General features: G+C 43.0%; 1 protein-coding gene and 1 long non-coding RNA gene across 4 annotated transcripts in view; one reads left to right on the top strand and one right to left on the bottom strand.

Annotated features, from left to right (window-relative positions):
* The window catches only part of PDE3A (phosphodiesterase 3A), a 243,226-nt gene that overhangs the window by 213,095 nt on the left and 14,300 nt on the right, over positions 1–15,831 (bottom strand). The gene's annotated exons all lie outside the window — the stretch shown is intronic.
* Positions 696–8,954, top strand: LOC112530062. The gene is made up of 4 exons (XR_003071203.3): positions 696–908; positions 1,331–1,600; positions 6,116–6,169; positions 6,336–8,954. It is a non-coding gene; the product is annotated as an uncharacterized LOC112530062 (long non-coding RNA).

The following is a 15,831-nucleotide window of genomic DNA, read 5'->3' as shown; positions in this document are numbered from 1 at the left end:
GAGTGATGCCAATACTTCAGAAGAGGATGGAAGTGCAGAAGTCCTTTCAATCCCTTCCCCTTTTAAAACCACATCTGTAAAATGCAGTCACAGTAAAGGAGAATAAAGAATATTCTCTTGAATAATGTATTTACTTAATGTGAAAATAAAAACATTCAACTTCCTTCCAGTCAGTGGTACACTGAGACATTGCAGATGCTGAAGCCATGGCCTATCACAGCCTGCTGGAGCACAGCCTGGTTCTGGTTACACCGATGGATGTTTGCACAGCACAGAGCACTGGGGAGAAGGTTTCCTGTTCAAGGCTGAAACCATCTCAAGCTTGATTTACGGTATATTGTTACACCACCGTCTAGACGTGACTAGCTAGCTCAGGAACCGATAACAGCAAGCCCCTGACAATAAGCTCAACAGAGGCTAACATATCCTGCCAGCACTGTGGGGCTGGCATACCTCTGTGGGACAAAACCTCTCTTGCATGCAACCACCTCAGCAGACTAGTCTCCTATCCTTGACTTTCCCTGGGTGAGGGAAATGCAAAGTAAACTTTAGGAAGCTGTGACGCAGTTTGCACAATCTCCCTGAGGTCAGTTATGGGGAATTTTACAGCCCCTTTATGACATTTCGCCCAGTTGCAAAGGGGAAGGGTTGTTCAAGTTATGGTTCCAGCTTACAACGTCTCCCTGGCGCAGGTCAGGCATACTAGGAAAGTGCTGCGTGACTGCTTCAGGGTCTTGGAAAGGACCTGATGGATTACTTTTGCTATACCAGTAAATGGCATTGTCTAGCCAAGGTGGAGCTTACTTTGGCAGAAGATTCTGCAGGAGGATTAGCAACAGCACCAAAAGAACTTTAATGCTTGGAATAAGTTCGGCTTCACCTGGGCTTCTGTTGATAGAATTATGCTGGTAAGAGTTGATGCGGGGGGGGGAGGGGGGGGGGGGGGGCGGGGGGGCATGGGGGTGGAGGGGGAAAGTCACTTCCTGACCAGACCAAATGTGCCAGTGAAATCTGTAAGCATTGAGTCAGGCTTCAGAAGAAAGCACTCTGTAACTCCTGGCACCTGTTGTTATAGTGGAAATTTCAATCACAATAACCTGCAGTAATTAAATGGACCACAGAAGGACTTCAGCCCTCGGGGAAGGGATAAAAAGAATAATATTTCCTTCAGCAAGATGGATTACATCCAGCACCGGTGCAACTGGGCAGGACTGGGTGTACAGGTATCAATGTCTCACGTGACAGCTACTGGCAAGGAAATCAGACACAGGAGGTGTGGGAAATCTGAGTGCCTTTTCTCTTTAGTCATGTACCTTTTCATCTTTACCAGAAGCTCCTATTCCACTGCAAGGAAAACAAATTACCACAGCTGACCAAGAAGTCAGTTGGGATGCACTGCTGCATGAAGAGCTAGGTGTGAAGTTGAACAGCAAGTCTGGAATGTTCTTGGAGAAGCACTTGTCTGCCCTTCCTTCCTTCCTGCAAGAAGCCCATTTAAAACTTCAGTTCATCAACAGCAGATCCTGGGCATGGCTGGTCAGCCAAGACAGTTCTCAGAGAGGATGGAATGCAGAAGACCTCAATAAGGAGGATGAGCCACGTAAGTTTCCAGTAGGTTCCTTGGATCTTCTGCAATCCACACCACATGTGGCAAGAACATTGGGTCCAGCAATAGCCTGTTGTGAGTTTCATATGCTCAGTTCTCAGGTATGGGCAGAGAGATAAATTTCAGGACCACTGGACAGATATCTAAAAGCTCAATATTTTGAAATTCATCTTCCTTTTCAAAAGCTGAAGGTCTCATTCAGCCTAGCATAACAGCCATTTTTCAACCAGACCCACTTATTTATCCAACATGTAAGCCTTCAGAAGATGATAGGATGCATTGTTTTCCTATTCCCACCATAATACCAGCTTTCATTGAATCTACACATCTTCAAAGATAAACAGTCACCAATTCTCCATATGGTAACATCCATCCTACTTTGTCATTCCATTGCAGCCTTGTTAAAGATAAGTGTTATTCTAAGCTGAATTTAGTTCTTTCTGGTTGACTTAGCAAATCTTGCCCAAATCAAATGTTAGTCACAGATACATTCTATAAAATGTAATGCTTAGTAACATGCAAAATAATAAACTCAAGAGTAGTTTTATGGGTCAATTCATCTCAACTCTTGCCTACTAAACATTCTAAAACTTTTCCTTTGATGAGTTGGCACTAGCTACCATGGCTAACCCTGTGGCCACACTCATGCATTTAGGAGACCTATTTAAATTTCTTATAGAATATATTTAGAAATTTTCAGAAAAAAAAATCCACACACAAAGTTGGTGACTTCCAGTAAAGTACGTAAGATAGTGAAAAAATAAAACAGTCTATGTTAGTAGAAATATAACTGGAGATCTGCTTGTTTTCTTCGCTATTTAAGTCTTACTCTCACTACCATTTCAGTACCTCAGTGACCTCTTGTTTCTCAAGGAAATTCTGACTCATCATATACAAGTGAGACATTAAAAAAAAGAGATGGAAAAGGAAAAAGACATGAATTTATTACTTTTAATTTTAGGGATACTATTCCTCCCTAGCACACCAATTCACATTGGATCAGCTACCATATGCACGGGGGAAACTGTTCTAAAGACAGTAATTTGGATAAGGCTGTAAAAGTGCCCAGCTAGTACATTCACTGAACAGAAACGTGTAAGCTCCATGAGGAAGTTTAATACAAAGCCAGTAGGGGCAAGTTTCTAAATAGTACTGAGAACAGCAATATAAATCCTTAGTAAGCCACCTAGACAATCAATAGCAAATTGTATCACCTCTCTAGGAGCTTGCAACAAACCTTTCAGCTACATACGAAAGATACAATAGGTGGCAGATCTCTTAGTACCAAAAAGCTATTTCATTGTTATTCTGTTATTCTTCATATTTGTCAAAAGACTCAAAGTACATTCAACAACTCTGACTACTGAGAGAGCAAGATCTTTCACAGAGCTAACAGATACATATGAGCAGTAGGACTAAGTGTTTTTAAAGTGTACTACTAAACAACAGCAATTCAGAGCTGAGGTAAGGACCTGCAGCACTGCTGACATCACAGAAACAAGACCACTACAGCAGACCTGCCTCTCACCAAGAGCTTTTCTTCACATGGGGCAATCGTAGCAGCACAAGGGTGAGAAACACCCATAAAGAAACCTCATAAAGCAGGTTGACCCCAAAGGTCTTAAGCTGCCTGGGACTAAGTCTGAGAGCTCACAGATGTCAAAGACAACAATCATGTGCTGATTTACAAGCAGAGATCTTTGAAAACTTCTTCCACTAAAAGTACAGATTCTCTTCCTTCTTCTGCTTACAAACTTCTGAGACAGTTCCTCAAAGTATCTAGCTATCACCACGCCAGTAGCCAACACTAATCTCCAGTAAGCCAAGCCTTTGTGATTGAAAAAGCACATTTAAAAACAACCTGAAAAAGAAAGAAAGAAAAAAGCACCAGCGAGCACAAATCCTACCAAATTCTTAAACACAGTCAACTGCAAATACAAGTTCACTGGGGACATAAACATCATTAACATTTACAATACATTTGTCTCTCTAGAGGAGCTGGCTCAAAACACGCTCAAAACTTAGTTCTCAGGACCAGGAACAAAGTTTCTATTTTCACTGGCTTTTTAATCTTTCTCAAGAAACACCTTGCAGCAAGTGAGAACCCCACACTCTGAAGTTGAAACTAGAAATAAACGCTTCAAGTTTTTTTTTTTTTTTTTTTTTTTTACTGAAAACTACTCTATATTACATGAAACTATATCAAAGTCTATGTCACCTGGAGACAGTGGAAATGAGCAGTATCACAAACAGAGAGGGTTTCTGAGAAAAATCATATGGCAAACAACTCATCTGACCTCAGAGAAGGAAGAAGTTGAACACACCTATGAAATTAAAACTAAACGGGCTTAATGATCTAAAGCTTCTGTCAAGCAGGAAGGCTTATGCTGCTTTTATCAACGAGGGAAGGAATCACACCAGCAAGGATATCACCAGCAGAGGCTGTCACCGGCAGGCACTGCCATCCCCCCAGGTCATCACCACTGCCATTACCATGGGCAAAGGAAGGGGTAAAATCTCCTTTCAGCCATCAATGAGCCCCGGTTCCAGCAGCTACCTGTACGAGAAGTGCACATATCTCTAGGTTAGAGACCAGAGGTAATAATCACGTTAGGAAGTTCAACTTTGCCCTGTTATATCACTGTTTATTTATACTATAAAAAGGAAAAATCAGATTAAGGTACATCTCTTAAGCACACGTTTACACACCACCAGGTACAAGGTGATCTTGATTTGCCTGGGGCCTCTAAATATCACTGTAACATCATAAACAATAAAGAGGTACATTTGACTCTTGAATCTGAATAGCTGCTTCATCAGAAGAAAGAAATAACTGAAATATAAAAATATATTGTTCTTAATTACAGGCATGCACCTCTAAAATTCAAAACCAAAAGGAACCTACATATCCTCCTCTCACTCGAGTACACTTACATGCTAGCTTCTTCCAATTACATAATGAACTTTGCCTCTTGTTGAAACAGGCAAACCACCAACCTGTTTCAAAATCCATGCAGCTGAATGCATCTGTATAAGGATCTGCAAACTTCCCTTCCAGAAGTAACAAAAAATGAATACATATGATTCCCAGTCAGTGCTTTCATCAAATGTCCATATGTTCTCAACAGTCAAGAAATTTCTACAGGGATAACAACCTAATGGGACAACCTGAAGTAGCTCAAATTGTTGTTCAGGGCTCACTATTTTGCATTTCCCATCAGAGAAATCATCCTCTTGCTATAATACTGTTTATGCTAAGGATCCAGTGCATTGTGTCCCTTTAAGTCCTTGATCAACTGTCAACATACAAAGAATTAATGCTGGAACTTGCAATCAAACTGAAGCATGGAGGACAAGACAGCACCCAAAGTCCCCAAGTAAGCAAAAGCCTTACATCAGGATGCACCTACATGTAGTGATATTCTACTGCATATAAGTATAAAATATAAATGTACATGCAGGAGTTTGAGCAAGTGTTGCTCAAAAGAAAAACTCTTCAGTAAATGAGCAATTAACATCCAGTAATCAGAGCAGCACTTGTAATTATGCTTCATGCACAGTCAAAGCATCCTGACTATGGTTTCTGCAGAGTCCAAAATCAGCTTGCAGTCAGACACCACTCTGGGATAGATTTTTGAGATGCCACGGTGAGGAGTTGTGCACAGCAAGTCTCGTGAGAAAGAATGAACCTGAAGGCTACAGGGTGGTTTTTATGCCAATGTCTGCATAGCTTACAGAAAACTGTAGATATGGAAGGCAAAACAATCCTGCACACATGATCCCTTCGAGCAATTTGATCTTGCAATCAAACTTTAAACATGCAATCAATAAATAAAACTCAAAGGATTCTAAAGCTTACACATACGCATTTAATTCAGAACTTTTTTCATTGAGAATCATGAATCAAGACACACACCCTACTTCTGTTAACAAAGATAATTTCTCATTACACTCAACGCTATGGAAACATTGTAAAACAAGGCATCTTAGTTTTGATTAGCAGACCATCACAATTTAAGCTTTTCTTATTACTGATGAGGTTTCTTAAGACAGAAAGATCTTAAGTCCCCTAAAGCCAGTCAGTGCCTGTTCTAATAGAAAAAGTAACTTTTTCCAGCTGTGAAGCAACCCTAAACTCCTAGAGGCCCGTAGTCCCACCGTTAAAGTTGACTTAAGAGGGTTTTCAGGACTCAAAAATTGTTTTGAGCTCAGGGTGCACTGTCAGGCCACAATAAAAGCAAAATGAATACAATATGCTGGAGATACAACACTAGTACATGAAAAAAAAAATCCAACACTTTCTTACAGTGTTAATTATGCCACTGTGCCTGCCAGTCTTATCAGATACAGCCACACTACAGACCTCTAGGCTGTCATATGAGGGACAACAACACAGCAACAGTAAAAGCCTTCTGCAGGACACAAAAGAGAGTTACTACTAACTCAGCCCCACAAAGTGCTTAATTTCATAAGTGTTTTTCTTCCCCCCCCCCCCCCCCCCCCCTCCAGTTCTCTGTGTTTTGCAGAAGCCCCTGTATCTGCCTTTGGAGAAAAAAGGTGAAGGTGAGTGGGAAGGGAGGGATGAACAGTGGCAAACCAAGGAAACATTTTTTTCATGTTGAAAAAAAGAAAACAATTTAACAGATTTTTATTCTAAAAGTTTTTCAAACCAAAGGAAAAAAGTGTTGCCAAAATATTTTTTCTGTATTAACGATCTAAATTCTGACAGGACCCCTGCCAGTGCTTCCTTGGGACGGAGACCTGGACAACCGAGTCATTTTTCCTCTTGTTCTTCAAGCATGCAAGGGAGAAAGCAATGTTGAGTCACACTGTGTACACCACAAACCCCTGGGCTGCAGTGCACGGCTGTGATGTACACTGCATGCAGGGGGTCAGCCCAGTCCCTCCAGCCTGGATAGAGCCATAGGCACAAGGTGTGAATGCTACTGGATCATGCAGGGCTCTGCCACGCAACCTGCCACTAGAAGAACAAGTTCTCAGACAATGAGGTGGAATCTGTGTTCACAGAATTGTAGGGGTTGAAAGGGACTCCCACAAATCACGGAGTCCAACTGCCTGCTAAAGTAGTTCCCTACAGAAGATTGCACAGGAGGGCATCCAGGCAGGTCTTGAACATCTCCATAAAAGGGGATTCCACATCCTCTCTGGGCAGCCTGTTCCTGTGCCCCTTGTTCTGCTGTTGCTTGCTCATTGACATGACTCCCACACTTCAGATATTTATAAGCAGTGATGAGATCCTCTCTTAGCCTTCTCTTCCCCAGGCTGAACTGTCCCAGGTCTCTCAGCCCTTCCTCAGATGGGAGATGCTCCAGGCCCTTCATCACCTTTGTCACCCTCTGCTGGACTCTCTCTAGGAGACCCCTGTCTTTTTTGAACTGGAGAGCCCAGACCTGGACACAGTACTCCACATGTGGCCCCACCAGGGCAGAGTAGAAGGAGAGGATCACCTCCCTTGACCAGCTGACCACACTCTTTTCAATGCACCCCAGTCCATACAAAAGTTTGGCAAAACAGTTAATTTGATCAAGGCCAGTTCTTTTTCCCTTCGTAGTGAAGCAACAACCTAATTGTACAATAAATCACTGTCATGCACAGTAACACTCCCTGTTAATACCAAATATGTGGTATTCCTTTTACAACATCGCTTTTAAAAGAAACACCCCCAGGTACACGCACACACCCCAAACAGAACACCCAGGTTACAACATCAAGCAGCAGCAGTTCAGAGTTAGCATTGTTCAAGGAAGCAATACACATACTTGCACTTTTATTCCAACCATGCTAAAGACATGAAACAAATATACAACTGGGCGTGTGAGCTAGTTGGAGTTTTTTCCTGTATGCATAACCATTGTATCTCAGTTCCTAGAAACAACCCGCTGCCCTGAGAGAACCCTGCAGATGCTGCTGCTTCATTTGTCAGCAGTCAATGTCTGCTGCTCCTTTTCAAATGCGCGCCATGCCCTCTGCCTGGCCATCCTGCAGTGCCTCATTTTAAAAAGTATCTCTTTTTCTTTTCTTCCTTTTTTCCTCCATTTTCAATTTTAAAAATACAAATGCTCTCTCACTTTCAGTAAGAGTGCCAGCAATTACTTTCAATTCTCAAGCCTTTTCCCATTGTGTTGTAGCAATTGGTCCAGTCTGTGATTACAGTTTGACGTATTTGGCATGTTAGTAGTTGAGACTGTCTTTCAGAAGTTGCAGACACTGAAATTACACAAGTCCCCTTTTAAATTAGTAAATCATTTATTCTGTTTAAAATTTAAATATAAGATAGAGAGTACAATGATAATGAATCTCTGATGGAAGTTAAGAGAGCAGTTGGCAGTCTCTTGCCTTTTCCAGCAAAAAAAAAAAAAATAAAAAAAAAGAAGGGAGCTGCTCGATTTTTACATCTCAAACCAATTGAGTTAAATACTGTCCAAACTGCTGTACCCATAAGCTACATATCACTTGCTCTGAGCAAAGTGATTCCAGGCAATTGCTACAAAACCTTAGAAATTTGTCATATAGAAGAGCTGCTAATGGGGAGGGGGGCAGAAGGGAGAGAAGTGCAGCAAAGTGCTTCGGCTTCAAGTATTCATGATAATTCTAGTCTATATGGAAATGTCAAAGGTTCCAAAACGCTCCTGTTGTGGTTGCTTGGAAAGGAAATACAGCACCTAGCATAAGCTGAAAGAATACAAAAACTAAGGTTTGAAGAGGAACAGGCTGAATAAACCTTAAGAGAAAGCAGAGGTGTGCTTCATTTCAGAGCCCATTACTGCCTAAGTTATTGCAGTCATTTTGTTGGTTTCTTGAACTCCAATTCCATACCACTGCACAAAGTAAAAAGCAGAAGGCTGCATAAAACATGTTATAGCGAAGAACAGAGAAAGCCTCATCTCTGCCTCTGATATTCAGCTTTGTCTGTAAAATATGCATTCATGTATTAGTCTTTTGGTGGCTAAATGCACAGAAAAAATAAACCAAAATCTGACACTTTAATATGAGGGGAAGATATACAGCACATCACTGATCTTGAACAGCAAATGACATCACACCTGCTAAGCCACTTAAGCCGACAGTGTTTATCATTAAGGAAAGAAAAAAAAGAAAGAAAAAAAATACTTGCTCATTGTTACATCAACGGAAGTTGGCTTCACTATGACCTTCCTGACCTTCTCTCCCCAGCTCTGGAGATAATGGGGCTCCAGACTTTAATGCTATAACATGACAGAAAGTACAGCAGTAAAGCAGGGTAAATAAGTCTTTGGCTACAGCAAATGAGGACGAGCCCAAATGCAGCAGCTGTGCACACAGAAACAAAGAAAAGGAGCTGCTTACCTTTGGAAGGCCCCAGGTACATAAGGATCTCCAGTGAGATACCCTTGCCTCCACTTCTAATCCTTATATGAGGTCTGGGAAGGTGTGGATCCTGACTCCACCCATTCTGGTCAATCAGGTGCACTGCATGCACCTGAGCTCCTCTGGGTTGGCCCTGCCTTCCCACCAAGTCCTCAATCACGGGTTCAGGACTTAGCATCTCCGCTACAAGCCCATCATGGGGGCTACTGCCTGTCCCCACAGCACCCTCCACTCACTGTGATGGACAGCAGAATTAACCACAGGTCAAATAATAGATTCATCAGCAGCTTATAGAATTGTAAGGCTGACAGACAGAACAGCCTTCCTTGGAAAATAAAATCCTTCTGTTGACCTACTTCTACTGCTACTTATTCCTTCCCATTCTTAGGTGTGGTGGTTGAGGATGCTGATCTCCCTCCTCCACTGCTTTTCAACATGAGGGATGCCAGCCAAGCCCAGGCTCCCAGGCTCCTTGCAGGTGGTTGGTACCTAGCTGCTGCAGTTTTAAAAGGCAGACCCAGAGCACTTAAAAACTAGGCTTCCATTCACCGAGTAAACTCATCACCCTATTTTCATTGCTGATGTCATGAGAAAAACATTCAGCCTTCCCTTTATCTTCACTAAGATAGGATTTTATTGTAGCTTGACAGCATGAACTTTTATCTTGAACGAAAGTTACTATGGGCCTCAGCATAGCCACACAGTTGCCAAGTGAGGCCTATTGCACGCTTGTTAGGTACACATCTCCCACCTGTGCTAATGGCACAGCTCTCCTGCAAGCTGGAGCTACTCCTCTCTATGCAGACAAGCTGCTTTCTCCACCACAGCCCCTCCTAGGTATCTCCTTGTCCTTTTCCTATACTTCAACTTTGTAAAATCAAGTAATGTGCTCACAAAGTGTTCTTGAAATAAACCATTTGTATCAAGCAGAATAAAGTTTTACTAGCATTTTCCCCAAAACAAACATTCCAGATGAATTTCAGTTTTGGTCAAAAAGCTATTCATAGTTACTTTGATTAGGTATCCCTTTTTATAAATAAGGAGGCAATTTAAAACACCTGGAATATAAAATACTTCTTTGTATGCAATGTTTTGAGTACGAGGCCATTAATTTCATGAAATTTACCTTGTGCTTCAAAGTTAACTGAGGTGACTGAACTAGGTGTTACCTCTGAGCAGCTGAGCAACAGTTCAGCACTTGTGTGCAGAGCCCTGCCATCACCACGCAGCAGCCAGCAGTCTTTGGGAACGATCACACCACCACTGGCTTAGGAAACAAGGATATAAGCTGCACAGAACAGCCCCAAGCAACCAGCAACCTGAGCAATCTCACAAGCATTTCCTTTAGGAAGGAAAATGCAGGAGCGTCAGCAGCATCAACCACTGTCAGAGAACAAAATTATGTACCTGATCTGATGAGATAAGTGATAGGGCATTTTAGGGCTATCAACTGCAAGGTTGTTGCCAGGTCTCCAGTCCCTCCAAGCTGTTTTAATACACCTCCCTAGGATAACAAACACTGGAAGTGGTGGTTTTGCTGCTGTTGAACAACATGTACAGAAAGTTTGAGCCACAATGTGACAGAAACAATAAAAAGGAGAGGGACACCTCACCACAGAGCCTCCAGGAAGGCTGCTGCCGGCAGTGAGGTAAGCTTCCTCCCACCCAGTAAGCATATCTGTCAGAAGTTGCTTTGCCTCATGGTTACTCATATTTGAGTGCGAGAGGGCATAAGAGTCAGAATTTGGGCTGGTGGCTTCGCAGAAGTTTCCCTATTTATTTCAGAAGCATAAGTAGTTTTGGGTTGATTGCTTCACTCCAGTACATCATTAGGAATGGATTTAATTCTACCAGATGATGCTGGCACAAGCTAGGCTTTCCAAGTTTCCCTGGGGTGCCATGCAGGGCAGCAGGTCTGTTAGACATCCCTGTGCTTTGTCCTGCAGGAGCTGGCCCACCTGCTAACACTTTGCAGCCTCATGTAATGATAACGATTCAGGCTGGGGAGACCCGGTGAGCTGTTAAGACTGTACCGTGTCTGGGCTGAATCCCTTCCCCCTTTTATCTCATTAAAGTTCTGCAAAGCAATGGCCCTCTCCAGAGGTATTCTCCTACGTAATTTCCAGCAGTTACAAATTCCTTCCGACACCAGGGATCCATGTGTGTCAGCTATCATTATATGCACATCCCTTGTCAGGCCCTCCCCCAGGAAGACTCTTACACCAGGGCTTTGACTTAAGATCTAAATTAATAAAGCAAAGGATGTGGAAAATGACACAGTAATTCCATTTATAAAGGAAGTCACAGATACTTCAACATAAGCTGCCCAAAGCAGTTGAGCAACAGGCAAGAACTGATGTCAAAACTGATTCCCAGGCTGAAGTTAAATCCCCAAACCATGCAGAATGCTGGATAAAAGCGCCCTACTGATGCCGTTCTCCAAAGCTATTCCATCTCTGACTGCAATTTCCTGACCTGTTCCCACATCAAGAGGAATTTCCGTTACCTTCACACTGACTCCCGCTCCTACACAGGCAAATGACTCAGTTCTTTTCCCTCCCTGTCCTCCTTTCACGCAGTCTCAGTAACCAGTGTGCTCCAAAAAGACTGCTTTCATAGCATTTTTGCTAGACTTTGCCCACACAGCAAGACAGACGGACCAACAGCCACACAACATGCGGTACATACAGGGTCTGCTGTATCCAGGGTAAAAAGGGCTGGGGGCCCAACATCGCCACGCCCCCTAGCAGTGTGGTTTTAATCACCAGGGAAGAACCCAAAGAACTCCCCATGAGGCCATCTCGGCCGTGATGCAGCAGAAAATGCCCCTTAACCACAAACCCCCTCAAAGATCTCTGATTCCTTTAAATGCTGGAGCCGCTTCAACACTGCTCAAGCAGTTGGCCCTCATTCTTTCCCCTCTCCCCGCAAGTCAGTCTTTTACGCTACATTTACAATATGAACTGGCATTTGAAAACATCAGTCTCATCATTAAATGTTAAGATGATCACTGGAGAAAAATATGAAAAGCCCCAGCGTGATGTCTTTGGCTTAGTGCTCATCTATCATTCCTTTCAAACGTTCGTGCTCAGTTGCAGGATAGAGAGGACCTCCAGGTTATGTTTCTTGCCAGCTCCACGCAGAAACAGCATCTCAATAGGTTTTTAAGGGCAATTGTGTTTGTTTGTTTGTTTGTTTGTTAAATCAAGTCAGGTCATGGATTATATTAACAAGATTTGTTTTCATTTCCAGTTACTTTTCAAATTATTAATATGATTCCCTGCAGATAGATGGAGTGTTTGTGGTTTGCAATGCACACTGAAAAAGGTTTATTAGGACAAGGCATACAAAGACTTGCTGCCAAAAAAACAAACAAACAAAACAAAATAATAATTAAAAAAAAATTAGGGAAACTTCTCTGGGCAGTAGAAAGTAAAGCATCCACTTCTGAAGTACATTTCCCCCTTTTTTTCCCTTTCTTCTTAGACCTTTTTTTTCTTTCACTTTTCCCCCCATTTTTTATCTAATAAAGTCCCTGGAGTGTATTTTCTTAATCCTCATTTTTGACAGACAATTGAAACAGGAATCTTATTAAGTGAAGTTAGAAACATCCTTTTTAATAGCAAAGCCAAAGATAATTGAATCCAAGGGAGATTTAGGGACTAGCAGGGTGTTAAGCAGAGTGCAGCCCTCAGGCAGCTGACGTTGTATGGGATGAGCCTGGGATGCCCTTCAACCCCTCATTGCACCCTGTGTTTTCCAGGTGACTTTGCTCAAGTCGCTTCCCTCCATTTCTCCAGTTATATATGGTGCCTGGAACATTTCACAGTTAAACGCTGAACCAAACCAATGAATATTTTAGATGCAGTTTCACACACTGTGTCAAAAGACCAGCTAAGAACCTTTCAACAAGAGAAAAGGAAAAACATCAAAAAACAAACAAACAAAAAAACAACAATAAAACCCAATGTCAACAGAAATGGGGGAGTAGAGGAATAGTTACTTGGAAGTGACCCTTGAGGGGGGCAGGAGGGAAGTCTGTCTGATTTTCCTTGGATGCAGCCAGGCAGGAAATCATTGAGGTGGGTTAAAATACCTTTCTTGTACATGCTTTACAAAGAATTTCCTCTGATTTCCAGAGTAATATTTGTTTTCACATCAATCTTTATAAATCACAGCTGTGGTGCTTTATTTCCTCTCTCCCCTCTCCTTATTTTCATCTATTAATAGGTCTGCAGGTACCCATGCATCAATTAAAAATAGGCATATATACTTATTCTATATATAAACACTTCCGCTTTGCAAACACGTTCTCTACGTAACACTGAACTGTGTCATTTGCACTTGTAATGCTGAGACCACAGCACAACACTCCTGTCCCTGTTCTGAGCCCAGGATGTCCGAGTCCACAGACCCCCATGCACAGGGAGAGAGACATAAATATCAAGGATGTAATTCAATTAACAGCCCTCTAACCACTGCAGACTCACAACTGGAAACACCAGAATGACAGAAGCATCATCCTAAGCAATATTTTCTGTTTATTTTGTTGGTGGTGCATTCTTGGGGGGGGAAAAGTTGTTTTATATTTTAATTAATTCTGCTTTCCCAGTTCAGAGGAAGGAGGGTAAGGCATATGAAGGAATTAAATATAATATAGAGCTATACAGTTTTGCATTTTCAAAGCTACAGAAGTCTCTGGAAATAATTTTAACCAGGTATTTTAAGCCGCCAGTGTGGTCAGCATCACTTTCCAAATGCCATTCTCCAATTTTGGAACCTAGCATGAGAAGGAAGGAAGGGGTTTATCTTTCAAGTTCAGTAGACCAAAACACACCACACTCTTTCCTTCCTTTGATCTAAAGGAGAATCATGAAAATCTTAGTTCTTGTCACAGCTTCCCCAAGGGTGTCACCTCCCCACTGAATACACAGCTCAGTCCTCAGACCCCGTTTCATTGTGCTCTCCAGACTCCTATGGAAGGTGGAATGCTCCAGCTCTGGACTGCACTGCCCCAGCCTACTGACATTCATCCAGCTGAGAAACTCCTCCTCATCTGAGACATTTTTTTAAAAAACCTTCTCTCAGTCAAAGCAGCTGCTTTATTTCTATGATGAGCAGCATTAACCAGGAAGTTCTTTAAGAGGATTTAACACAAATTTAAAAGAGGGCTTTTATTACAGGTCATAGTACAGGTATTTAGTTCTTAACAAGGCAGGTAAGTTTTGAAAATGAGACGCCTTTCTCAGAAAAATACCTGAGGGCATCTGACATATTCCTAATGACTGTCAAAGCGTTCAGAGGTATCCTCTGGGAATTATTATCTCCTGGAGTTGATTGGGCAATTTTACAGTTGGCAAGCAGAGATTCTAACTGCCATTTAAGAACCATCCAGTGAGCTCAGGCTGAAGGAACTGCAAAAAAGAAGGAAGGGAAGGGAAGGGAAGGGAAGGGAAGGGAAGGGAAGGGAAGGGAAGGGAAGGGAAGGGAAGGGAAGGGAAGGGAAGGGAAGGGAAGGGAAGGGAAGGGAAGGGAAGGGAAGGGAAGGGAAGGGAAGGGAAGGGAAGGGAAGGGAAGGGAAGGGAAGGGAAGGGAAGGGAAGGGAAGGGGAGGGAAGGGAAGGGGAGGGAAGGGGAGGGGAGGGGAGGGGAGGGGAGGGGAGGGGAGGGGAGGGGAGGGGAGGGGAGGGGAGGGGAGGGGAGGGGAGGGGAGGGGAGGGGAGGGGAGGGGAGGGGAGGGGAGGGGAGGGGAGGGGAAAAAAAAAAGAAACAAAGAAAGAGAGAGAGAAAGAAAAAGAAAAAAAAAAAAAGAAAAGAGAGAGAGAGAAAAAAAGAAACAACCCAATACGGTGTGACAAGCATATAAAAAACCAACCATGCAAGAACTGCTGGGTGGGGTGGAGGGGTGTCACACCTCGAACGTGCTGTACTTGACCTGAACACATCCCCAGGCCCTTCCTCACGTGAAAGCTCTCCCCAGACTGGAGCTCTGCTAGCTGACGTAAGCGGGGACAGAAAGGCCTGGCTTTGTCACGTCCTTCAGATTTCCGTCTCTTACCCAGCTCCCGGCCGCTCCATCTCACTCACACCACACAGCGCTCTGCTGGCAGCCACAGAGGCACTGAGCTAACAAGCGAGCTTCATAAATCAACCTGTAGCTCGGCCAAAACAAAGAGCAGTGAGAAGCCTACCTGGGACCCAAAGCTACCACTGAAAGGGAAGAAAAAAGAAAAGTAAACAAAATTCTGCCACCAATCACAACTTGATAATGCAAACCAAACAGCACAGAAGCTCCCGAATCAGGGAAGGGTAAAGCAGCAGAGGCAAGAAATTCTGTTTATTTTCTGGGAACACTGGCCTAAGAAAAAGCAGGCATCCAGATCCGCATGGAAGAACATCTAAAAGTCTATTTTAAAAGAGCCTGTCATGTATACATGAAATTTCCCTTGTTGAAGTGCTTTACTACCATTACTGCTAGGAAGGCTTTCCCCAACATCCAAACAAATCCTCCTTTGTTACAAAATAGGCAGGATGAAAAGAAGTCAGCTAGCAGCAGACACAGAGCCCACTATTCTTTTCTGGTATCTTCTGATATATCAGAAAAGATCTGGGTTTTGTTTGTAGCCATTTCCACCCTCTCCAGTCCCCTCAAAGAATGTTGTTTGTATATACAAAGCAGGGAGGAGCTGTCAAGTACGAGAAGAATTCAGGGGGAACTCTGGACTTCCAGCGGACACCGGATGCGATGCGTTTGGCCTCTGTGGCAGGCAAGGGGGGACTGAGAAACACGTTTCCCTTCAAAATAAGCTTGACTCAAATTCCTCTACAGGCTCATTTTGCAGAGCATGAAGCTAGCCA

The sequence above is a fragment of the Gallus gallus genome, chromosome 1 (genome assembly GCF_016699485.2).
Source record: "Gallus gallus isolate bGalGal1 chromosome 1, bGalGal1.mat.broiler.GRCg7b, whole genome shotgun sequence".
Classification (NCBI taxonomy): domain Eukaryota; kingdom Metazoa; phylum Chordata; class Aves; order Galliformes; family Phasianidae; genus Gallus; species Gallus gallus.
This window is presented reverse-complemented; position numbering and strand designations above follow the sequence as displayed.